Source organism: Ambystoma mexicanum, chromosome 2q, assembly GCF_040938575.1.
Source record: "Ambystoma mexicanum isolate Mex_15411 chromosome 2q, UKY_AmexF1_1, whole genome shotgun sequence".
NCBI classification, from domain to species: domain Eukaryota; kingdom Metazoa; phylum Chordata; class Amphibia; order Caudata; family Ambystomatidae; genus Ambystoma; species Ambystoma mexicanum.
In genome coordinates this window covers 286406258-286423766 of record NC_090924.1, presented here as the reverse complement: position 1 = coordinate 286423766, position 17509 = coordinate 286406258, and positions in this window count along the sequence as shown.

The following is a 17509-nucleotide window of genomic DNA, read 5'->3' as shown; positions in this document are numbered from 1 at the left end:
CCGAATGAGAGCCTGTGGGGGACCAAAGGAGGGAAAGGGTTAGTGATGGGTATGCGGACATTGAGCAGGCATTGTAATGACTGCATTCATTTTGATTACTAGATGGTGCACATTGGAGGCTGTGACATACAGGTTGTCTCCCTTTTAGGTGGTAGAAGCATGGAGGCATGTGGGTGCCTAAAGGGTGTGCATACTGCATGTGTACAAGGTGGAGGTCAGAACTGCCTGTAGGCAGTCTTCTGCTAATGTGTCATGTTAACCCTGTCAGGCATCATTGAACTTCCCAAAAATCTGGACTTCAGTGAGTTTGGCATGGCTGGATTTAAGGCACCTACCTGCGTCACCTGATGTCGGGGCTCCTCTCTCCATTTCTCCGACCCCCTCTATGCTCTCTGTGGCAATGGTTGCGGCACATATCTCCTCCCACGGCTGCATTTTGATTGGTGACTCTGCTCCTCCACCAGTTGCCATGCCCAGGTTTCTGTTTGCAGACAGTAGATCGTCCCACCTTTTCCTGCACTGTCTTGCATTGCGGGGTGTTGTGCCAACTGCACTGACCCTCTGTGCTACTATGGCCCATATGGCCTTCTTTCGTGCTATCGCCGGTCTGGTCATCTCTGTCGAGAATACTACATCGGCATGTTCTTGTAGTGTTTCAGCCAACATGTTAAGCTCCTCCCGAGAGAAGCGCTCCTGCCGCAGCCGATCACCACTTTTTTTCACAACTTTAGGCATTGTGAGGATTGATGGGTGTAGGTGAAGGTTTGTAGAGGTTGTGGGAGTCAGGTGTCCACTGGTTGAGGAGGATGGCAATGGATTGTGTTTTTCAAGATGGCCACCGTGCTCTTTCCTGTTCCTGTGCGGTGACGCAACTTCCGGATCCGCTTATTTGCGGTCACCGCTAATGGCGGTTCCCGCTATTTGCGGTCACCGCTATTAGCGGTGATCGCTGATATCGATGGCTAGGGTGGCGGACGTGCTATTTGCACGGCATACGATGCCGATAAGTGGCGTTTTTTGAACGTTACCACCATGGCAGTGATTACATTACCGGCATGGTGCAATGCTCTTGCCCGAGAAGTCGTAATGTGCCGCTTTTAGCGGTATGTGACCAGCACGGACACGTTAATTGCACCATGCCGGTAATGTCCGTTACTTACCGCCAGGGTCATAATGAAGGCCAGTGTCTCATATGTGATACTTGGATGATCATAACATAAACACTTGTGGAAACCTAACCTCATGTAGATGGCCTCTGATAAAATACAATTGGGAGCAACTTCCTTTTTAATGCTGCCAAACAACCCATCCATGCAAGCCATCTCCCGAATTGTATAGTGTAATGTTACAAAATGGAAGATAATTACCCACATAGAGAGAATCAAAATCTGCCATGAGCAAACCCCACCCCAGGTACTCTTTTTTCCAGACAAATTCTAAAGCGGTAACCTGCCAGTCAATAATAACTTCATGCTCCCTGGTTTCCAGAAGGGATTTGTCAGTTTTAATTTTGTATCCTGACAATTGACTGTAAAGCAGGACTACCAGAAGCAAATCCAGAACAGACTCTCGGGTGAATCAAATGGATCAGAACATAATCTGCAAAAAGTCCACATTTATATTCACCTTTTCATTGAAACTGGCTTTAAATCCATATTTTTGATAACTGCAGCCTGAGTTTCAATTATCAGAGGGAATAAAAGAGGGGCAAAGGGAATGCTCTGTCATGTAGCCCTGTGAGAATTATTGCCCAAACCAAAGACAGACAGACTTTGTTGAATAACAAAGGTGAAGGATGTTCCATCCACTCTATCCAAGACTTCAGAAACAGACTAAATTGGGGTGTGGCTAAGCGCTGTTGCGGGATGGATGCCTGACAAGCAAGCTCCCGCTCCGAAATCGTATTTCGCGCTGCTTAAACATCATGGCGTGCTGAATTTATTCCTTAAATATGCTGCCTACCAGTCGCTGCATCCCTGGTGGTCCGTGGGGCACTTCTACCAAGTGTTGTGTTCGAATGAGGTAAGACGCGTATGAGGAGGGACAGGCTTACCAAGAGGGCAAGACCCGTGATGCGCTCTCTGACATTTCTAGTCAGCTGGTCGGGTACGCGACAGTAAGAGGACTCGCCAATACAACAGGACTCTTATTTTATACACAACACGGGGCCTGGCACTGTTATTATTCACTGAAAGACTGTTTTATTTTAGAAATTTAAAGGTGCAGGAAACATTTACATGCTAATTCCTGGGTAAACTATCATGTACACAGTTTTATTAGCACTACATTTAAAAATGCAGCTAATTGTTCATGCTAACTTATTGGAAGCCAAGAGGCCTCCCTCCTACTGTTATCTTAATTATTTATATTAAGAACTGCCTCCTCATGTTATAGCATTCAAAATGCAATAATTAATTAAGCAGTTGGCTCCCTTCAAAGCTCTACAGTCAAGACTTCAATAATCTTCTGCACCCTTGCGTTCAATATGCTGCAGCCCGCATATGAGGGAGTAATACAAGCCTGAAAGTGATTAGAAGTGCCTATGTTTAAAAGTCTGCAACACACCATTTAGATTTTGGTTGGTGCTTCTACCCAATAACTGGAAGTATTCAAGAACCTAAAAGCAAAGTTTTGGGTCTGTGCACCATCATACCGAAGCACTTGGGGAAAACGTGCCACAATCTCAGAGATAAAGAAATGTACCCTTGTGTAAGTAATATACCTACAAGCAACACTTTCTCCACGACTTACAGATTAGGTGCTTTTTGCTCAAACAAATAGTGAAACATTATACCAGCCATTTTCACTATAATGTCTAAGAAAAATCAAGTGAAAGAGACATCAATCTCCACTCCAAACAAGAGGCCAAAGAGTGAATCACCAACGCCTGGAGAAGATACACCGGATGCTAAAATTGCAAGCCATACTCGCCGAAATCAAAGTCTTGAAGCCTTTTATGGAGGCAAACAAATACAAAACTACAGCAGTTGCATGATAAGTGGTCTGCCTTTGAGGCTACAATCTCAGAAGTTGAACAAAGGGTAAGCAACACTGAAGACATTACAGGAAGAGTTCAAGAACTCGAAAGCACTGTTAAATCCCTACAGAAGCACATTGAAAACCTTGAAAATAGTAACAGGAGGAACAACTTATGAATTGTTGGTCTTCAGGGTAGGTGCTGAAGTGGAGAACCCAATCTCTTTCGTAAAAACTCTTCCAGTGAAGCTTTTGGAAATTCCATAATCAATTAAGCTGAATATCCAAAGGGCTCATCGAATTGGCCCACCCACTTCTGCACATCCTTCTAGTGGCTCCAATAATGGCCCATCCAGAACACTGATTTTTGCATTATTAGACTATAGTCAAGTGCTCATGATAATGGAGAATGTCAAACTATTGTAACATCCTGTGTGGAATGGTAGAAAATGTTTCATCACCTAGGATGTATCAAATGCCACAGCATCCAGAAGGAAATAACTCCTCGCCCTTAGACCTGCTCTTAAAAAACTTAATGCAAGGTACAGCATTATACATTTGGCTATACTTATAGTGACCGTCAATGGGCACACATCTTCATTTCAAGACCTTCTTACTTAAGGAACTTTATCCATTACCAGAGGAAAGAAATATGGACATGTCTAGACCATCTACCTAATGTTTTGTTACTCAAGTTGCTATATTTATCACTCATCTTCCCCATGAATCTGATTTTTCGGAGCAGGGTGCTAGGTTAGCCTTCTTCCCAGAGGCTCTTCCTCCCCCATTCTCTTCTTTTTGCTCAGCATGAATTGGAGTGGCCGCTCCCTGTTAGCCACAACCGTTGTTCAAATTTCTCTTTTCTCAATTTTGATGTTCTTCAAGCTGATTTTGTTAGTCTACTTTTACCCTTTTGTCTCCTTCCTTATGTGTCACACTGAGTTCTTATATGATATTTGCCTTCCTTCAATTGATAATGCACACATTTTGGCTCGTTACAATCCTTAATTTGTCTTTTATGCCATGCATTGCATTTAGATACATAAGTCTTGGTAAATATTATTATGGACCTTTGATTTCAATGTAACAACGTTGAATGTTAAAGGGTTACCCAACCCTGTAAAAGACCAGAAGGTTCTCATTCACCTTAACAGAACCAAATCCTCCATTGCATGCATTCAGGAGACTCACCTTTCCAATGCTGATGCGGCCAAACTCAAGCATCATTGGGTTGGTCAAGTCTTCTCAAGGGCAGCCAATGGGAAGAAGAATGGTGTCATAATTTTAATTAATGAAAGTTTTAATTGTCAAATACTAACAAATTAATCAGATGATGTAGGCAGATTGGTAATGGTCAACTTCTTGTGGATTCCTCTGAATTTACTGTTCTTAATGTATATGGACCTACCTCATCGTGCCCTTCTTTTTGGTCAAATCTCAAGAACCATGTCTTCCTCTCTAACCCCAATAATTTGATTGTATGTGAGATTTGTAACAAGATTGTGGATCCATATTTAGACAGAACATATAGTGTTTGTTACAAATCCTAAAAATCCCACACACAATTTACAAATTTTATATCTGAGTTAGGCCTTATAGCTACGTGGTGTATCACTCACCCTAGAGAATCCAATTTCACTTTCTTCTCTAATCCTCACAAAACCCTATTTAGATTAGATTACATATTCATCTCTAAACCTCCTACTAGCTATCTTATAAATGCCAAGATAGATTGTAGAGCAATATCGGATCATGTTCCTGTCCATCTACAATTACCTCTCCACAAAAGTCATGGATTCCTAGAAGATGGAGATTTAACTCAGCTCTACTTAAAGATAATGATAATGATAATGATGTGTTATTTTATATAGTGCCTTAATCCAAAGTGCTTAAGATGAGGCTTTTACTTCCTATATTATACAACAACATAATTATTACTTCTCAGAAAATTCAAGTCAAGAAACCTCAGTCCCTAATAACTGGGATTGTTATAAAGTGGCCCTTCGAGGGCACATTATCACCTTTATGGCCAATAAAAAGAAAGAGCTATAATTACAATCTGAAAATATTCTGAAAGAGCTTAAAGTCCTTAAATTCAATTTTCACGCACCAACTCAATATTAAATTCTATCACTAGACTAAGATTTCAATATAATAAAATTGTTACCCAATATTCATGTGACAATCTTCTTAAATACGAAGCAAAGATTTATCAACTTTCTAATAGATCAAGCAAGTCCTTAGCACCCTACTTAAAACTGAAAAAGATAAAAATAGAATTGCAGTCGTGAAGGATAGTATAGGTGGAAGAAAGTTTTCAGATAAAGACATTTTAAATGTTTTCTCAGACTTCTACAAAAAACTATACTCTTTGTTAACATCCCCAAATAATTACCTCATACAGAATTTCCTTGAAGCTGATCCTCGTTCTTCATATCCATCAGTAAATCTCCAACCACTTAATGCCCCTATCTCTATTAGTGAAATCCAGAAAACTATTAGAAGCCTTAAGAAAGGTAGAGCCCCTGGGCCAGATGGCTTTTCTAGTGATTTCTATGCACATTTCACTAATATCTTAGCACCCAAGCTCAATGAGCTGTTTTCTCAATTTATTATGAATGGTGAAGTGCAAGGATAATTTTAGGAGGCAATGCTGATAGTATTCCCCAAGCCTGATAAAGATCCTGAACTCCCCCAAATCTACAGACCCATCTCCCTCATTAACACAGATTGCAAAATCTTTGCAAAGATATTAGCCAATAGACATATATCAGTAATTCCCAGATTAATAAAACAAGATCAAGTTGGCTATATCAAAGGCAGGCTCTCTTCCTCCAATATAATTTTAAATTCCATAGATCTCATTCGGAGCTCCAATGAGCCATATGCCATCGTCGCCCTTGATGCTGAAAAGGCATTCGGCCGAGTCGAATGGAAATGTATGTTTGAAGCCATCAAATGCCATTGTTTGGAAGCCCCTTTCCTATATTTGGTAAAATGACTCTACTCTAATCCGAGGACCTTCATTTTTTTATTAACGGACATAAATCCCCATTTTTCACCCTTTTTAGAGGAACTCGTCAAGGATGCCCCCATTTCTCCGCTCCTATTTATCCTAGCACTAGAACCCTTTTTTTGAGAGAATAACACATAACACCAACATTAAGGGTATACATTGTAGCAATGGACAAATCAATCTAGCGGCATACGCTGATGATATATTGTTATTGCTTAAAGATCCAAACTCTTCCTTGACACACATCTTCGATATTATCTCTGAATTCTCAGCCGTATCAGGTTATTAACTGAACACAGACAAATCTGAGATCCTCCTCCTTAATGTACATTTCAAAAATATTACATTTTGACTACGGGTATAAAATGGTGTCCTAATGGTTTCAAATATCTTGGCATCCACATTTCCTCTTCCATTAAAGACATTATTAAACATAACACCACTTTCCTTTTAATGAGAATACAAGAAATAACCGACTCCTGGTCTACTCTTTACCTTTCATGGTGGGGTAGGATAGAATCCATTAAAATCATGATAACACCCATTATCCTATATTTTTCATATATGTTACCAGTTGCTCTTCCTTCTTATTTCTTCAAAGCCGTTGACTCCTGTTTAACCAAATTCCTTCATAAACTTCATTTATCACGGACAATGGGTGGAGTAGGATTTCCTGATTTTAAGAAATATCACATTGCTTTTGTTTTAAAACAGTGTCAAGATCTGCGGCCCGAGGACGCTGCGTACCTGTGTTTCCTGAAGGCTTGCGTGCCGGGGTCGCCAGGACGTTGATTGTAGAACGAAAGATGACAGGGTAACGTCAAGAACCGGCCCAGGTCCCGTCCTGATTTGCAGGATTGAAAATGGGTCCGATTCCTGACGCCACGGATGGACACTTCCCTGGATTAACGTGGCGCCAGAACAGTGCGAGCACTGAACAGGGAAGGTCGGTAGATGTTAACAGCAAGCTTGAGTGCGTTGCTTGTGATTCTGCGGAGACCCTCTCGAAGATGGTGGAAGAAGGCAGCCAAGACTGTAGTATGGCAGCAACTGCAGGCAGCAGAAAAGGCAGAGTAAAGGCACCGTAGAGGCACTGGTACCCAAGCACAAAGCAGAGGAGTATTCAGGCAAGGGAAGGTTGGCAGGCAGGAGAGGGGTAAGGCGGCAAGAAGGGAAAAGGAAGGGACAAGAGGCTCCAGACCAAGACCAGACTAAGCCCAACCCCGGGAAGCCAGACCCCCAGCCAAGGAACCAGACCAACAGGACAGGGGAAGGCAGGGCAAACTGGAAGGGAACAAGGAAGGCAACCGGAGTAACCGAGAATGGACAAGGAGATCCAGTAGCGAGCGGGAGGTCAGGACCAAACCGCGTTGAGACGCGGCGAGTACAAGACCAGGAAGCTCTTTTATAGAGACTCGGCATGGAAGCGAGGCTTGACCCGCAATCCGAGTCGGCGCATGCGCGGAATCAAGGTATTCATGGGAACGAGGCTTGAACCACAAGCCCGTTCTCTGCCGCTTACGCGTATGAACGCATGCACCCCGACTCGCCCGGAGTGGGCACGCACCCCAAATGAGCGATGACCTTGGAGAATACACCTTCGGCCAAGACGATATCGCGGGTACAGCCGCCAGGCATCTCCCCGCCCAAGAGGATACGGACGTTCCTGTTCCCGGGTGAGTGTCCTAACAAACAGACTCAACTGTGGTTTACATGTGAATTTTGTGATGATGAACCCCAATGGTTATATCTAGACAGAGCAATGGCATCTCCCCTTAGTTTAGCCGACTGCTTCCACATTAAGGCAAAGACAACATGTATCAAGTGCATGGCTACGATATAATCCACATGCTACCTAAGAAAATTCTTGTTCCCCTCAATTAATATGCCAAATCAATATATTTCATCCTATATTTGGTTAAACCCTCTAATCAAAATAATAATTCACTTTTTTGGAGGCAATGACTCTCTCAAAACATTAAATATCTCAATCTATTGATTGTTCAAGGTGCACCTATTAATTTTAATGTGTTTATGGACAGATTCAATGTTCCTCGCTGTTTTTACAACAATGTGTATCTATTATTAATACTATTCTTGAGAACTATGTCTCTCTTATTAACACAATTACTTATCCAAATGCTGAAAGGCTACAATCCCTCTTCAAATTGTGTTCTGCTGCCTCCTATTACAAAACTCTTTGTCAAGATCTACCTTCCAATATTTTGCAAGACTGTCTATCGGCCTGGCAACATGATTATACACCTACAACTGACCAACTTCAGTGGCCCCAGGTCTGGAATCATATATCTAAAGTCACACCTTCAACAAGTATATTGCAATCAATGTTCTTTTTTCATCATATAATTTGTATTACTCCTGTAAATCTCTTTAAATATGGCCTCTTCCTAAATGACAAATGTTGGAGTTGTCTTCATTCCCTGGGATCCTTTAAACACATGATCCTATATTGCACATGTGTTTCAGTGTTCTGGACAGATGTTTGGAAAGTAATCAGAAGCATGTTTAATACTTCATTGGACTTCTTCCCCCAGATTCTCTTTGCTGGTATCACTATTGTTCCAGATATCACATGCAAATATAGCAAGTTTTTGTTTGACTTACTTATTATGTTAGCCTTAAAACGATTACATCTAACTGGAAGAACTTAGATAATCTTCATCATAAAATATGGTGGAATGTTATTTGCAATACCCATAGACTGGAAATGTGTAATGCCGCTACTGTATTTTAATTGCGTAAACATGAGCTCAAATGGAAACCCTTTACAGAACTTCTTGCAAAACCATCAACAGTTTAACTAGCTTCATATTTTAAATGTGTTATGCACTCTCCCTTTCTTCCTTCCCTCCCCACTCCTGCAACTTGGGCCTCCTTTTGTGGATGTTTTGTTGTTTTGTATGTCATGTCTTGTCCATACAAACTCCCTCTTACAACCCTTTTTATTATCCTAAAAAACCAAACTATTGTGTATTGAGGATTATACTTTCAGACTAGGCTTTATTATATATGGTGGAATGTTATTTGCAATACCCATAGACTGGAAATGTGTAACGCCGCTACTGTATTTTAATTGCGTAAACATGAGCTCAAATGGAAACCCTTTACAGAATTTCTTGCGAAACCATTAATAGTTTAACTAGCTTAATATTTTAAACGTGTTATGCACTCTCCCTTTCTTCCTTCCCTCCCCACTCCTGCAACTTGGGCCTCCTTTTGTGGATGTTTTGTTGTTTTGTATGTCATGTCTTGTCCATACAAACTCCCTCTTACAACCCTTTTTATTATCCAAAAAAAAAAAACGATTGTGTATTAATGATTAAACTTTTATACTAGGCTTTATTATATTATATCTTAACAGTTAAATATTACACTGTTATATCTCTATGCTTTATGTTGATATTCTTTATCAATTGTCTATGTTATGCCATGAATAATTTGATTCTAATAAAAACCTTTAAACTAAAAAAAGAAACAGACGTAATTTCCCTAACACAACATAAGCAATTAGATCTTAAAAAAAAAGTGTGGTTGTTATTAAGGATGTTCCAACTGACCCAGTCAAAAGCATTCTCTGCATGAAGTGAGAGCAGGTATCAGTCAATCTGATCTGGAGTCGTCCTTCAGCGTGGACAAGGTATATCATGTATGTATGTTATCTGTACATTGCTGCAATCTAACAAAAACAACCTGGTCCAGATGGATCCGATCTGGTAGATAGTTACCCTGACAAGATGCCCATACTCTCAATGTACCTTTGTTATCAATAATCAGCAGTGAATTAAGTCTGTGAGGGCCACAAGTTTTCATGTGGCTACCCTCCTTATGGAGCACTAATTTACTGACCTCCTATAGGAGAAATACTATATCCTTCTGTTATACTGTTGGAAATGGCCATCAACTTCAGTGCTTGTAAATTCTTAAATTGTAAAACTGGACTGTAATCCCAACTTGGTGGCATGATTTTCCAGACTGCATCCTCTTAATCACTATATCCCAGTTCAAATGACCCCTCCAACTTCACCAATTCCTCTTCAAGAGGTTTTGATAATTTAACTCCTTAAGTGCTAAGGATGAGTATGCTCATCCTTTTTGCATAGACTTGATTAAAGATCACCAATTAAGTGGTTAATACCTTACAGGTATATATAAACTGGAGGGCCATGCAAATAGAGGCCTTACCAAATAATTACTCTCAATGTTTCACAAAGCCATTTATTATTACGACTGTATCACTGCACTACACATCATGGCCAGTCTGAATGTAGGGCAGCCAACAGTCAGCCCTTTGTTTTCTCCTTCTTTTAATGAGGTTTGCCGTTTCCTCTTGGCACCCTATGCTGCATTCCAGACCATTCCAAGTACCAACACAACTACTAAATTGATATCAAAGTAAGGCTCAATTGTGTGCCTCAAAATCTCTAAAACGTGGTCCCCCAGAACAATGTTGGGCATTGCCATCTATCCTTACTCTGTCCTGGGGCCAGGAGGTCTAGATAAACACCTGCACATCATGTTCTGACCAGACTATTGAAGCATTGAAGGCCCTTTTGCTAGGAATTTGAGTCCTTCCTCAATTAAGAGATAGTCAAGAGTAATTCTTATGTGGTTGCAAATTGAAAGCATACCCTGTACCCTGTGGATTTCTTTTCCAGCATATGTCTGCCATCCAAAAATCTTGCAGCAAGGCCTGAAAAACATTTTAGTCTGCTTCACTCATATGTGGCCAGGTACCAAACATGTACAGTCTGTCAAGTTTAAAGTTAGCTACTAAAATTGAATCCTCTCCTATATTAAGTACACCATCAGCCCAGAATGTGATTTTGTCCTTAGCGTGGGAAATAAAGCTCACACAGAGTCAGCAACAAGCCACCTAAATGTTCTTCTTTCCTTTAAGAACCCTCTGACACAGGGCTGTTACAACTAAAAACTCTTCAGCAATAGAATGGTTATTCCTTCTCTTTTCATGTCACTGTACACCCAATATGCTCGGCCAAGTCCAATCCCTCGGTCTTGGCCAGAGAAAAAATGGGTTTACTGAAGAAAGATAATGTCCAGAGAGGTCTTTAGAAAATGAAATGACAATAATGATTGGTTGTATGGAGGGTTCAAGCCCTTCACATTATTAGTCGTCGCTATCATGAGAAACAGATGTGTGACTTGATCTCAGGTGAGGTTGGTTCATCTAATCTTGAATAGCAGCACAAGAGGATCACATAAACAAAGAACATATTGTCATCATGCAACAATCCAAGACTGTGTTCTCCCACCCACAAATTCCTCTAACTTTTATATACTTTCCGGTACATTGGTCTCAAGGCAATTATTTGAAGATTTCATTACCTCCTCAGGAAGGATTTCAATCTTCCTGAATTAACACAATAGTAGACTCTGAAGAGCCAGTCAAACGTATACACTGAAGGTCAATTTTTGGTTCACATGGGATAACCCAATCAGATGTACTCCTCAAAGACTTTTAAGTCATACCACTCTGATAACAACATTACTTTGAAGTAACCTTTAGTTATTTATTTACTTTTTTTTGATATAATGCCTTTATCCAAATCACTTAAAAAACAATTGCAAAATGATACAACAATATGAAAATAAGAAAGATTTAACACCAGAGCAAGCAAATTAACAAAGTGTGAACACAATTCTGTACACTGCAAGATCAAGTGACAGAAATATCCATCAGATGTAGCTTTGGACACTTTTAAAATATATGCAAGGAAGAAGATAAGCCAACATCCAAATGAAGCACATTCCATATTTTAGAGGCTAAAAGATGAAAAGAAAGTGAAAAGGAGCACTACGAGGATGAGGAGAAGTAAGAAGAATCTGAGCAGTGGAAGAGATCTAGAAGGTTGATACAATACAAAGGGAATTGAACTGAAAATGATCAGAAAATGGAAGCCAGCTGAGATGGGCAGGATTTGCATAATTCTAGTAAAAAGGTGAACTCTAAAAAGAATGCAAATAGCAGAATGCAAAACATAATGAAGAGGTAATAATGTATAGCAGGGTAAACCAACATCTAGTGAACAGCAATAATTGAAGTAAGAGAGCACAGATGTTTACCGAAGAAGTTTAGTAGGAGAAACAGTTAATAGGTGGCACATTTTATGAATGTTAAATAACTGAAACTGGCAGGGGCAAGCAACTGATAAAATGTGTTCATGCGAATAGAGATTTGAATAAAAAAATAAAACCAATATTACAAGGATCTTCATAGATTTGAAGTTGAAGTGGATGGAAGAGATAGATACTGGTGGGCACATTGATGTGGAAGCTGGAAATAATACAATTTCAGGGTATTTTTGGGTTGAGACAAAGGAAATATTAAGTCATACAAGAATGAATGGCTAGTAAACAAGAAGATCATTTTTGATGCAAGGAATCAGAAAAGGAAGGCAAATAACATAAAAAGTGGTATCATCAGCAGAGAGGTGTGCTTGAAACTAGTAATTAAAGAGGAAAGAGTCACAGTGCATAAAATGAACAAAGGTTACTCCATTACAGAGCCTTGGTGGACACAAAAGTAAGTGAAAATGCTGAAGACGTATAAGCTTTTAAAGACACAATATAGGAACCATTGGAAAGTTAGAAAGAGAACCAACTATGAGCAGAACCAGCAATCCCAAGAGAAGACAAAGTTTGAAGCAAAATAGAATGATAAACAGTGTCAAAGGCAATGCTGAGATCTAGAAGAATCAAAACTGGAGAGAGCCTGAAATGGCATGCATGTTGATTTGAATCAGGCATAGTTAAACGAGTAGTCTCTGTAGAAAATCCAGGACAGAAACCATATTGAAAAGGAGACAGAAATGAGCAAATGTTCAAGTAAGAAGAAATGTGAAGATGTTTAATCCTTTATAGCTCTGAAGCAAAATAGGGGAAGAGAGAGATTGGCGGAAAATTTGCCAGATCAGATGGGCCTGATTAAGCCTTCATATGAGAGGATTAACAGTAATGTCTAATTCAGAGACAGTCAGAACGAATTAAAGATATAGAATAAAAGATGATGGTACTTGAATCAGTTATTGAAATGGTGCTCAGATTTTTATCAAGGGATGATCTAATCATCTGAACCTTATCAAGGAAAAAGAAAACAAATATGTTTGCAGAAAAGACGACTCAAAAGACTGATCGTCTGATGCAAGAGATATTCATTTATTTAGAGTAGGAAAAAGATACCAAGAGGGATAAACTTCAGGAGAAAAATGAGTTTGATAATAATGGGCCTTCAAATCTCCAATAGAAGAGCAAAAGAGTGAGTGCAGCCTAACAAAGGAAAGATAATTGTCAGAGTATTTGTTTTTTATGCCATTTGCACTGAGCAAGAATGTCAGGGCAAATTAAACAACGACCAAGGGACAACGTGCTGGAATGGTGCCTCATGGTGTTCCTGCAAGATGTATAATTTTTCCAATTATAGAGACTGTAAAGCACCTGTGGACTTTCCTATACACAATCTCTTATTCTTAAGAAAGTGTACACATTCTACTGAGAACCATACTTTCAGAACACAAATTCGCAAGTGTTAAATGTGAACAAATATGCCCTAATAATGTTATATGCATAAAACAATGGACAATGTATATTGTTTCTTTTTAAATGTGACAGTAAATACATTATTGTGATGCAAGTATGAAAATGTGCATACTTTGAATGCACCAGGAATCATTCACAATTATGTATCATGCAAATCATATAATACCATAACTGGCTTGGCCTAAACATGTTAAAGTGAAATCATATGCCAAGGTAACTTGTGTTCAAATCTATTCCATGAATAACATGTCGTCAAAATTGGGAAGTTTTGATTAGCCAAATGTCCAAAGCCAGGCATCTATCCATCATCAGAGAAACCCATCCACTTCAGCTACATTAATAGAGTAAAATGCTTCCACTGGAAAAAAAACAGAAAATGTAGGGAATTGAATTTCTGTGGTCTCTTACTGATTTGTATCTTAGTTTATGATTCAAGAGGGCAAGGAGCTGACAGGACAGACTTTCACTTCACACAATAAATACACATACAATACAACACTTCCAAAGGACTTAACTGTATTTATATTTTGACCTTTAACTTCTGTATCACCAATGCAATATCAACTGTTGAGCCTTTGAACTGGGGTGTCCGACCCAGCCCTTTAAGACGAGGTAGCAATATTTTGAGATGGATGTGAATGTAGAATATACTCAAACATCAATAATCAAACCAACTCAGGAAGTTGGCAAATTGTAACTGTTTTAATATCAATTATTGAAAACAGGGAGTTACAACAAACATCAATGAATTTGCTCCCTCTTCACACTCAATGCATTTAATCAAAGAAAGCATCTTTTATACAAAAAGCTCATAATCATTGACATCATCCTACGTTGTAAACTACAAAAACTACTTGGCAAAGTGATAGGATTACAGGGAACATCTAGGTATACGTTCCATACTGGTTAGGAAGGTGACTGGGTCTCTAACATCAAGTGGGGCAACTAAGTCCTCCCTTAGTGCAGGACACTACGAATGTCATCACATACACAATGTCCAATTGGCTATACAAACTATAGGGCTCTCTATCACGTGGCCCTTTCTTATTGGTTGGCACCCTTTTACCCCTCTGTAATATTCCACCTTTGCAAGAAGCACACAGGCTAACATCCAGGTGCTGGTGGACTGGTCATAACCATAGCTTCCCACCAATTAGCCTGCGCATCTATCATCACCCTTGCAGTCTGTCAGTCAATTAACTTTGAACTTAGCCTTGAAAATGTTCACTGAGCTCGAGAATATGAGGGAGTATAGGCATAATCTGTCTTCTCAGTTTCGATACAGCTCATCCCAGTGTGTATTTTCATCCAACCACGTGACTGCAGACCATGTTCTCGAGTCTTTCTGTATTTGAAATACTATTAAATGATGAACCTCTGAGGTCTTCAATGTTCTCACTCCTCATCTAAGACAGGAGTCTTGTTCATTTAAACGTTCTGTAACTATTGCTTCGAACATTCAGGCCCAAAGTGGGCTTGACTTCTTGGTATGGAGACAGCCAAGCCTTTCCTTGGTTCACCTCTATGGTTAAGTTTTCCGATTTCTAACTGCGACACACTGAAAAACCTTTCTGTTCACTGGATCTAGCTCTGCTCAAGTGCGTTGTGGAATTATCCATAGTTCATAGGTTTCCTATGCATATACGTGGGCACATCGCCGCAATCCCATCACTAAATAGCCAGCCTTAAGAATACTGTCTCTACTTGCGTTACTTCATCTGTACAATTGTCAAATGACTTGACATTTTCTTCATTATTTCTGGAGCATGAACATTGTCATCTTGAGCCCAAAATGTTATTCAACTTTGGCACCTCCTCCTTAGAGTGCCTATAGAGTGTTTATATTCTCTCATCTCTTCATCTATCCTAGGTGTGTCAGCTCTGTTCTTCATGAAGTCACCAATTTTCTAATTTGCTCGGTTTTTATGCTTCTTCCGGGATTTCATTCAAATGGCCATCATATTGTCGTGTATGAATGTATGGTTTTCTCAATGGGAATCTTAATTCCAGGATTCTCTTCGGTATTGGTACTCTCACTGGTATTGCACGTGTCTCACACTCTGGCTCCCAAAATATAGGCAACATGAGGGAGGAGTCTTGGGTGGGGATACTTGGCTCCACCTCTACACTCCCCCTCTGGGTGATTCATCAACCACTCTCTCATCAGTCTTCAAATCTAGACATCCTTGTTTGAAGAAATGCTTCTTTGGGACCCATATCTTTATGACTCCTTTCAGGCATCCCGCTGATTTCACATGCTCATCAGTACTCCAAGAAATAAGCATGCATTGTCCACTTGGACTGCGATAGATCCATTTCCCCACATACTTCTTATGGTTTTTGGGTACAGGAACTTCATTCCTTCAGTTGCGTGAATTCTGGTCTTCATGTTGTCTCTGATTTCTTCATCTGTCAGCTCCTTAGTTTTCCATCCTGATTCAACATCAATAATGATCTTCATTCCTACTGCCTTCCTTGCAGTCTTCTTACATTGTGAGATTGTTATCCTGATCACACAAAACCAAGCACTATCATCACTATCAGGGTTGCAAGGAACTTGAACATATTGCTCATCCATTGTGGCAAACACAAGAATATTGATCCAAACCAACTGTCATCAGCAATGTCTTCCACTTTGTCTATCAGCTGGACCTGTAACTTCATCAGCATTGATATGGCCTCTGTCAAGGTGCCATTCTCGTCATCATGAGAAGGTATGAATGTGCAACATGATTCTCCAATTTTGGCACAAACACCTCCATACAAAGCTGTAATCACATCCAGGACATATATGTTCTGAAGTGTCATCAGTCGTATGGCTCTCAGATCTTACTTGATAGCATTGTATCCCTCTATAGTAGTGTTGATCATCTGCAACAATTCCCATCTGGTTATTTGTAACCACTTAGTATTTGCATCTTTCAGGATTATGGGGATGAAGATTATCGTGAATATCAATGAAGTCTTACTAAACAATCCATGTTCATATGGGATGGAATGAAAGGCTTATATTGACCGAGCATGCTGTAACATGAACATTCACTATAGAACCTAGTCCTCCCCAAACCTTGGGCAGCTTCATATAAGCTCTGGGTCCACAAGCCCAGTAGTGATATATTATCACTGCTGTTCCTATGCTCATTGCTGGCACATCAAAGATTCCACCACAATTTTTGTTTTCTCCACGTTTTCTTGTGCCATTTTTTCTGAAACATAGCTTTGCAATATCCAAAGGCACGATCTGTAATGGTCCTCCTTTGTCTTCGACCCATGTCAGCAAGTCTAGGCCATAATGGTTTGCATCTGTTTTCACAATGGTTGGTTTGTAGCATCCCATCACAACCCATGCTCTGCAGATGACTACTCCTTCTTCCCATCCATCTGGAGAAAGCACTGATCCCCAAATCTGAATTTGGCCTCTGTTTTTCCATCTTCAAATCTCTTCTGCAGATTTTCCTGGACTCTGAAGTCTTCTGTTCAATTCCCACCTGATTCCAGCCCCTTTCACCCGAGGCTGTTTGTATCTTATCACAGGATTTTTAGTGTGGGTTCTTGCTCTCGTCTTTGTGTCTTGACCATAATCATCTTCATCAGGATCTGTCCATTCTGTTGCCCATGCTAAATAGACTGTTCGGCCCATGAACTTAGCCATCGTTCGGCAGAGTGCACTGTGAGATAAACAGTGTGCTGTCTGAACATCTATTTCAATGGCTATTAATTTCTTAGACTCCCCCATTTTATAAGGCAGGAGTGCACATACATAGCATTCCTCCTCTGAGGTTCTCCTTTCTACCTCTGTCATGTGCTGATACCACATGTTATTTCTCAAATGTGCTGTGCTGTCTAGATAATCATTTAAGTTATGATCATCTTCCCTTGTACTTCTCATAGGTTTCCTTCTTGCCACATGATCTCTTATAACCATAAACATAGGTAGATTAG